Raw genomic sequence first — 7,964 nt, forward strand, 5'->3', positions numbered from 1 at the left:
ATCAATATTTAACACAGCAGAAGTTGTAGGGATACAGGAAAGATACAGTATCTAATGTGGATTGCTTGAGCAAAAGAGAAGCCAACTTCACCCCCCCAAAATAGATGACAAAGGGTTGCAGAAGCAGTATTACACAAGAGGATTCTTAAATCAGTGTCAGAGGCATGAGATTATCTCACCAATCGTCCCCAAAAGCCATATTGTGCATATCTAAAGTGTTAATGGTGATAAGACACATCTGTGATTCACTGAACAAGAAAGAATTATAATTATAAACTTAAAGGACATAAATTAATTGAGGCTCTCTGTTGGTCAGGGTTGACCATGGATGTTGTGTCCCAGCTGTCTATGTGATACACAAGCCTGGGCAGTACGATATGGAGAGCAAGCTGTTGCCCACGCAGCTGGCTCCCCCTCTCCACGCAGCTGATGAACCCAAAAGAATGCCAGAGACTGATACAGTTTGGCACCATCAGCATCACAGGAGCTGCCAGTCAGCGTTCAAATCAGTGTAGGACTGACTGCCTTAGGGATTTCAACACCGGATTTTTCCTCAGTGTTTACTCCCGAAGCCTTCCCCATGAGTGTGTATAGCCACAAAACAGCAGAGATTTGAGATCAGAGTTTTCCTTCCCCAAGATGAACTGCCAACCAAGCCCCATCCGCTCAAAGTGACTGGTTTTAAGGCGCCAGTAACCCGCCTTTGCCCTGTCTCCTGCCAGTAGAAATGGTTCCGCTGGGCTTAGTAGTTAAGCCACACGGGATGGACTTGGTTGTCAGAGGCTATCTGAGACACACACCATTGGGAGTATTTAATAGGCAGTGTAAGCTTATCCCCACTACCTCTCCCGGCCGTAACAATCTTAAGAAACCCTTAAGTTGTTAGATAGGGTTTTTATTGCCATTCCAAGAAAGGGAAGCATTAAGGAGTACAAAATAATCTGGTTATACATATTTGTATTATTCTAATTCAAGAAAAACACTAAATTAACACAGATAAGCATGTAAGGAAGTGGGATATACAGCTGGAAATGTAGACTACAAGACCATAGTTTCAAATTCAGTGTTACTTATCACATCTACATCAAAACAGACAACGAAATGCATCTTTTGTGTTAACAATCAACACACACAAATATGCTGGGGGCAGCATGCAAGCGCCCACTGCAATGTAAGTGGAAGATCCCAAAACCTACAGCAGAAGAAATAATAGTTTGTTTAGGAGAGGGGCTTGTGTAATCATAATGCAGGAAATATTGCATTTTACAATGATGAAGGCAATGAAAATTGCAGAGCATATTGAAAGTCTGATTTATGGTAAACAAGGCAGGACAGACAAATTCATTCAGGGCTAAAGGAAGACAAACATGAGAAAATCTGCAGACACTAGAGATCCAAAGCAACAGACACAAAACGCTGGCCAGGCAGTATCTATGGAAAATAGTAAACAGTTGCTGTTTTGGGTCAAGAACCTTCATCAGGACTCACTTAGGGCTAGAGGATGATTTGTACAGAGGTCAAGGTACTAAGAACAAACTGAAAGAGCTGCCAGTGGAATGGCGGATGTGGGTTCAATTTCAACAATTAAGGAAAATTTGTTTAGGTACTTGGGTGGGAGAGGAATGGAGGGTTGATGGGACTAGCAGAATAATAGTTAACATGGATAAGATGGGCTGATGGTCTTGGTTTCTATGCTGTAGTGTTCTATGACTCTGACTCTATGTTCCATAGAACATGGAACACTCTGTCTTCAACCCAGGATGGTATATTGACCTTTTAACCTACTCTTAGATTGGTCTAACCTTTCCCTCCCACATGGCCTTCTAGTTTTCTTTAATCCATGTGCCTATCTAAGAGTCTTTAAAATGTCCCTAATGCATCTGCCTCTCCCACCACTGCTGGCAGGGTGTCCTATGCACAAACAACTGAGATGCCCCCTAAACTTTCCTTCAAACGCACTCTAGGTATCCTCTTTCCACACCCCCCATCTTTTTACTCTGGCTCCTTCCCCCCTTCCTTTTCAGTCCTGACAAAGGGTCTCAGTCCAAAATTCCGTAGATACTGCCTGACCTGTTGAGTTCCTCCAGCACTCTGTGTGTTTTACCTTAAAATGATGTCGCCCGGTATTCGCCAATTCCGCCCTGGGGAAAGAGCCTGTGGCTGTCTACTCTTTCAAAAGGTGAATGACTAATGTTGCATTGCTTTGGAGATTTCTTGTTCCTAATCTAGAATAAGACTGAATTCCAACCAGCTACTTAAAATACAGAGAACTCTCATCAAGTATTTGACAGATGAGTACATATCACTGCTTTACAAACCCCTTCTGCCTAATACACACCTTTCAAGACAATGGGGCAAGTCTGGAAATAACGAAGATAAATCAAGATTTAAGATTATTTCATGTCATTTTCTGTACACAAGTGTAAAGGCGAACAAAATAATTGTTACTCCAGATCTGATGCAGCACAAAAACACCAGAATAAGATAAAGAACACAATAATAATAAAAACACAATAAATATAAATACTTGTATAATATACATAGATCAATTGTATGTCCATAAAAGGAGTGTCTGTACATAAGGTGACTCTGACAGGACATGATAAAGTAGTGGTGGTTGGGGGTGTGGAGGGGTGGGTTAGTGGGTGAAGGCATTGATCAGCCTCACTGCCTGGGGAAAGGAACTGTTTGAGTGTGGTGACACTGGCACAGCTGCTATGTAGCCTCTTCCATGTTGAAAGTGGGACAAACAGTCCATGAGCAGGTGGGTGGGATCCTTCATGATTTTGCTAGTCTTTTTTTCGGCACCATTCTTGTACATAATAATACAAATTCAAGAACAAATAGTTTTCTTTGGTAGTTTCATATTAAAATATTAATGTGCTAAAGTGTTTTCCACTGTTGAATTTTTCAGGCCATTAAGATGTTGAGATGAAGCACACGAGGATATTTGGCTCTGAAAATGGCTTTAACCAATTTCTAGCACCAAATCAGGGTGTTTGCCACAATCATTGCCAAAACGTTGTTATTTAGCTTTGGGAGAACAGGACAGATATCCACTACACACCCCCTCCATTTTAACAGAGTCAGAGATGAGAGAGCATGGCGTATGGAGAAGCCTTAAAGGAGTCACGGACTTAGCAAGGCACTCCATACATCTTCCAAAAGCCTGCAATATCGCTTAAAAGTTCAGCTCCTTTGGAAATGCTGCATTCAGCCCAGGATGAGAGTGTGCATGCTTAGCCAACAGCTTGGAACTTAAGTTATTCCAAGTAGCTGGGGAAGTTTGTCCAGCCTCTCAGCCTTCATGGCCAGTTGAAAAGCACTCAGGCCGTCTCCATCTTGGAAAGTGAAAAGAATGAATATCCCTGAACTGGCACCATGCCACAATGAAAATTCATTAGTTCACAAGACGAACTAGCATCAGTGCTGTTTGATATCTTGACAACATCACCCTGATAACATAGAATATAGAACACGACAGCACAGTACAGGCCTTTAGACCACAATGTTGTGCTGACCTTTGAACCTACTCTAAAATCAATCTAACTCTTCCCTCCCACGTAGCTCTCCATTTTTCTATCATCCATGTGTCTCTCTAAGAGTCTTTTAAATGTTCCTAATGTATCTGCCTCTCACCACCCCTGGCAGGGCATTCCACACACCCATCGCTCTTGTCAAAAGAATCTCTCTGTGACATCCCACTCTATACCTTCCTTGTCAAGGAAATTAATTTCTTCACTGAAAACCCTTTAATCAATGACATGGTGAATCTTTTAGCCTAAGCCAGAGAAAACAGTTTGCTCCTGGTCATCTGTCAAGGTTTGAAGATTATATCCGGTATAATGACCTGAATATACTCTGGCATCGAACAATCATCTATTTACCATGTATTAAGATAATTGGACTATCTTTCTGATCTTGATTAGTCAGGGCATCAAGGTCACAGGGAGAAGACAGTAGAATGGAGTTTAGAGAGATAAAAAGTCAGCCATGATTGAATAATGGAGCAGACTCAAAGGGCCAAATGGCCTAATTCTAATCATTTGTCTAAAGGTTTCGTTCAGGTACTTCCACCAGGTTACTGACCCGAGATGCGAGTTAATCATTGAGATGGTGCATTTTCTGGACACAAAACTGAACACACATTCTGTTAGACCATAAGACACAGGAGTAGCATCAGGCCATTCAGCACGAGTCTGTCCCTCCATTCCATTGTAGCTGTTTATCATCCCTAGCAATGCTGTTCTCTTGCCATCTCCACATAACCTTTGATAGCCTTACTAATCACAAACCTATCAACCTCTGCTTTAAATATACGCAATGACATGGCCTCAACAGCCACCTGTGGCAATGAATTCCACAGATGCACCACCTCTGGCTAAAGAAATTTAGATCTGCACCAGCTGCTCGTATGACCATCTACCACCTGCTCCAAGGGCTTCACATGACCCTGACCGGGGGCTAAGCAGATGCTACACCTTGCCCAAGGGTGACCTGCAGGCGAGTGGAGGGAAGGAGTGCCTTACACTATGTTGGTAAAGACGTACCTCCACGCCATCACTCAGTACATGCAATAATAATAAACTAATTTACCAATTTATACAAGGGCATTCCATGCTTCTGTCAGTTCCCTCCATCACCACTAACCACTCGACTGACTTCACCGAAGTCAAACTTATTTATTCCCTCCATAGATGCTGCCTAACCTTTTGTGCATCTTGGTCAAAATTATACTGAAGCTTTCAATAAATGCAAAACTCTGCTGGTTACTTAGCATGCTCAAGTAGGCATATTGAACTTATTTATTTATTTATTTGTGGCGGGGTGCAGATACATCTCTAACAAGGGAAGTGCAAGACGCGCTTTCCCTCATCCAGCCTGGGCAAGGTGTAGCACCTGCTTAGTCCCCCGATCAGTGTCACGTGGAGCCATGGATGGTTGACCGAGCTGCTGATATCACAATTTCTGGTAATGTGACCACTGACGCCAGGCAGACAATCTCTGATGAGTATTGATAATGGTTGGGGTCACCCATCTTGTAAAGACACTACCCAGAAGGAGACGATGGCAAACCATTTCTGCAGAAAAAATTGCCAAGAATGATCATGGTCACTGAGACCACGATCGTCCACGTCATACGACACTGCACATACTACGATGATGATGAATTATTTATTGATTGATAATAGATACAGTGCGGAACAGGCCATTCTGGCCTTTTCAGCTGTACCACCCAGCAACCCACCAATTTAACTCCAGCCTAATCACAGGACATGGCATGTCTTTGGACTGTGGGAGGACACCAGAGTACCTGGTGGAAAGCTACACAGTCATGGGGAAGGAATGTACAAACTTACTTACAAAGGATGCTGGAACTTAACTCTGAACTCCAACACCCCGAGGTGGAATAGCATTGCGCTATCTGCTACGGTACCATAGTGTGCAAAAATATGGCTGATGGATGGAATTCTTAAAATTTTATTTATAGATTAATTCATTTATTAATGTTAACAACATCCATTACACTAGTTGTTATATCCCTGCAGATGCTATTGTAACGTCTAAAACTGAACAGAGGTAAACAAGAGAATTGGGAGAGGAGATAAAGACGACAAGGAAGACATAAATCACAAGATCAAATGTGAAAACCGAGCCTTAGAGGAAGAAAGTCTGCATCGTAGCCTCTTGAGCCTATTTAAACCAAATGTAGCCCCTCCTGAGGGGCACCATGGTGAATCGTAGAGAGGACAGGTGCTGATGTGGAACCTACAGTTCACTACCAAAAACCGGTCCTTTCAAACACATCATATTTCAGGTCAGTTTATGCAACCCACCAGAGAGACCACTTCAAATGAAGTGCGGAGGTTACACAAGCTTTTTTTTTAATTTTACATGTCTTTTGAAGAAGTGTCAGCCACTGAATAACACCATGCTGTTAACAATATCAAAATGGTAGGGAGAGAGAGAGACAGCTCCATACTGTCCAGCTCCCAGTGTGGATATCAAATCGAACGCTAACCATTTCATTTATTCCAACGACTTTCCCAGATGCAAGGTCTCCATTGTTTTGCAAATGCGACGCAGAGCAGCTTCGCGACTGATTTCCCTACTCCCCTGGCCGTCACTCTCAAGGAATCAGAACTGATCCCCAATTACAAGCCCGACTGCCATCAGCAGTGAAGGATAATTAGAGAAGGAACAAATTTGCTCATAGAATCAGAATCCAACAGCGAGTAGACTTAACGTATAGTACTTTCTAAGCATAAACTATTTTCTAAGCAGGGGAAAAAAAAAATTCAGAAATCAGAGGTGCAAAAGGACTTGGCACCGTTCCCTAAAGGTTATCTTACAGGTTGAGTCGGTGGTAAGGAAGGCGAAGGTAACATTAACATTCATTTTGAGAGGACTAGAATACAAGAGCAAGGATGTAATGCTGAGGCTTTATAAGGCACTGGTCAGATCGGTATTGAGAGCAGTTTTGGACCCCTTATCTAGGAAAGGATTTGCTGGTGTTGGAGAGGGCCCGGAGGAGGTTCACAAGAATGAAAGGGCTATCGCATGAGGATGGAGAGGATGTTTCCCATAGTGACAGAGTTGAGGACCAGACAGCACAGCCTCAGAATACAAGGATGTCCCTTTAGAAGAGATGAGGAGAAATTTCTTTAGCCAGAGGGTGGTGAATCTGTGGAATTCATCGGTTGTGGAGGCCAAGTAATGTATATTTAAAGTGGAGGTTGATAGGGTCTTGATTGGTCAGGGCGTCAAAGATTATGGGGAGAAGAGTTGGTGGGTCAAAAGGCCTATTCTGCCCCTACATCTTCTGGTCTTATCTCTGCCTTGCTCAACTAGCCCCTCAACTTCCTTTATCCCATCCTGCTAACACCTTGATAGGCCACGCTCACTACATTCCAATACTTTTCTGAGGTAATTATTCACTTAACCATGATTCCCAAAGGAAATGCTAGCAGTCGGGTGGGCTTCGTAGCATAGCACTTCACAGCACCGGAGGTCAGGACTCAACACTCAATTCCAGCCACTGTCTATACAATCTCCCTGTGGCTGCTTGGCTTTCCTCAGCGTGCTCTGGTTTCCTCCCACATTCCAAAGACATGGGTTAGTAAGGGTTAGTAAACCAGAAGCTCAGCAGCACTTGGGGGCTGCCCCCGCACATCTCAGACTCTGCTAGTCACTGACATAAAACAATGCATTGCACTGTCTGTTTCGGTGTTACTGTGACAAATAAAGCCAATCTTTTATATTCATTTGACCACATAAGCCTTCATGCAAGACCACTGTTTGGTGCCTGCTTAAAACCTTGGACACAGGTTTTAAAATAGAGGGCTATGCAGTAGGAAAATTCTAGGCATTTTTGCACTGCTTCTTTAATTTCTTGATTTATATTATATATGGAGGAGGAGAAGATGGCAATGCGACGCAGTGCACAGTGGCCACTCCAGTGAATGATATCTGTAATCTGTCAAGTAGGGTGCCGTGCACAATCCTGATTTGATGGAGACAGACGTGAGAGCAGGGAGGAACATCTGGAGAAATTTCTGAAATACCTTCTTCGTTGTCGCTGCTACTGTGTGGTCCAGAATCTCCGGAGGGGAAGGCCCCAAGTCCTCGGCTTTGCTTGTTGCTCGGCGGCTGTGGCGGGGTCGAAGCTCTCGGCAGAGGATGGTGCTCGGGAGGCTGTATGGGAGGGGCTGGTCAGAGGCTCGAAGTTTTCGGACAGACTCAGAGTCGGCTGTGGTTGGGTGCTTCCAATGCATTGGCAGTTGTTGGCACCTGGAGGTTTATGGCAGGGAGAGTTTCTCCCTTCTGCCGCCTGCTATCGGGACTACCGGGAGTCGATCGGAATTTTGAGACTTTTTTTTTTACCGTGCCCATGGTCTGCTCTTAATCAAATTGCGGGTATTGCTTTGCACTGCTGTAACTATATGTTATAATTATGTGGTCTT

The 7,964-nt window shown here is 43.5% G+C and overlaps 1 protein-coding gene across 1 annotated transcript in view; it reads right to left on the reverse strand.

The window, feature by feature from the left end:
• The window catches only part of bop1 (BOP1 ribosomal biogenesis factor), a 244,855-nt gene that overhangs the window by 106,451 nt on the left and 130,440 nt on the right, over positions 1 to 7,964 (reverse strand). The window lies entirely within an intron of this gene.

This window comes from Mobula hypostoma, chromosome 3 (assembly GCF_963921235.1).
Source record: "Mobula hypostoma chromosome 3, sMobHyp1.1, whole genome shotgun sequence".
Classification (NCBI taxonomy): Eukaryota; Metazoa; Chordata; class Chondrichthyes; order Myliobatiformes; family Myliobatidae; genus Mobula; species Mobula hypostoma.